Genomic DNA, 1,479 nt, shown 5'->3' with positions numbered 1-1,479 from the left:
GAGAGAGAGCGAGAGAGCGAGAGAGAGAGCGAGAGAGCGAGAGAGAGCGAGAGAGCGAGAGAGAGCGAGAGAGAGCGAGAGAGCAAGCGAGAGAGCGAGAGAGAGCGAGAGAGAGAGCGAGAGTGAGCGAGAGAGCGAGAGAGCGAGAGAGAGCGAGAGAGCGAGCGAGAGCGAGCGAGAGCGAGAGAGAGAGAGAGAGAGAGAGAGAGAGAGAGAGAGGCGGGCTGCGGCGGTGCCAGGGCAAAGCCGTGCTGCCAGAATGCATCCGGCTCTGCCTTCCAGCCCCCCCAAATCAAGGTAGGCCCCGTGGGGCCAGACCCTGGGTCCCCAGCCACTTTCCTTGGGCTGCTTCAGGGATGACTTTAGAGCTTGGAGGTGGTAGGGGGAGCAGAAGGAGGGTGACCCCCTTCCTAGGACCGCTGATGATGGGACTGGATAAAGGGGTCACAAACCCAGTCCAGAGTCTTAAAAAGAGGGGAACTCACACAAACAGGCACCTACTGTACCGGGGAAACTATGCCAGGAACTTAATTTTATTTTATCCTCTGAGGACCCAGTGAGGAAAGTGGTGGTGTCCCCTCTTCACAGATGGTGAAACTGAGACCCAGAGATATTAGGTGGCTTGTCCATGGTCATACAAATTAGCCAGCCCAACCTTTCCCCTTTTATACTTGGAGCAACTGAGGCCCAGAGCAGACTAGAAACTTGCCCAAGGTCACCCAGCAAATTAACGGTCAAACTGGTCTCAGAAATTCTATCTCTTGCCTCTCAGTTCAGCTCTTCCCCCACCTGACCCTGGGTTCCTCAGTGGCTTAAACCAGCACGATGGAAACAGAGACACCTTGAAATGCTGGGCCGGGGGCTCCAGGGATCAAGACCCTACTCCACTGGAGAGGGTCAGAGCCTTTCAGCCAAACCTTCTGCACACCAACTTGTGTCTGCACCGGCCGGGACCCTGCCTCCTCCCCAGCTCACCTGACGCCCTGCTGAGCACAGCAGCTGCTTCCGGTGGTGGCTGGACCACTAACAGCATGCTCACAGCCTGGGGCTGGGAACAGCCGGTGCCCCCACTGTAGCCTCTGCCCTTCTCCGTGCCCACTCTGGGGGTGGCAGGACCAGCAACACCATTGGCCTGGGGCAGAGGATGTCAAGCAACCTGTGGTGGTGCCAACCCACCGTTTGGCTCTATTGTCTGACCCACACGTGCCCTCCATCCCCCCACCTCAGCCTGAGCTTAAGCTGGCATGTATCCTGTGGGGATTAAGGTTTAGGGGAGACACAAAAAGAGGGGGAGTCTGGGGGCAAGAGACAAGAGGCCTCAAAGGGCAGAGAGATGGATACGAGGCAGTGGGTGGGGACACAGGTCCCCTCTGTGCAACCCCACCCATTTTGCTAGCACCACTCTCTTTGGCCTCTTCAGCCTTTTCTTTACCCCCTCCCCAGTGATTAGGACATTGGAGGCATCTGCTGGAGAGTGCG

Source organism: Monodon monoceros, unplaced genomic scaffold (assembly GCF_005190385.1).
Source record: "Monodon monoceros isolate NGI ecotype Baffin Bay Population unplaced genomic scaffold, NGI_Narwhal_1 Super_Scaffold_9, whole genome shotgun sequence".
Lineage (NCBI taxonomy): Eukaryota > Metazoa > Chordata > Mammalia > Artiodactyla > Monodontidae > Monodon > Monodon monoceros.
Note: the sequence above shows the minus strand (reverse complement) of the source record.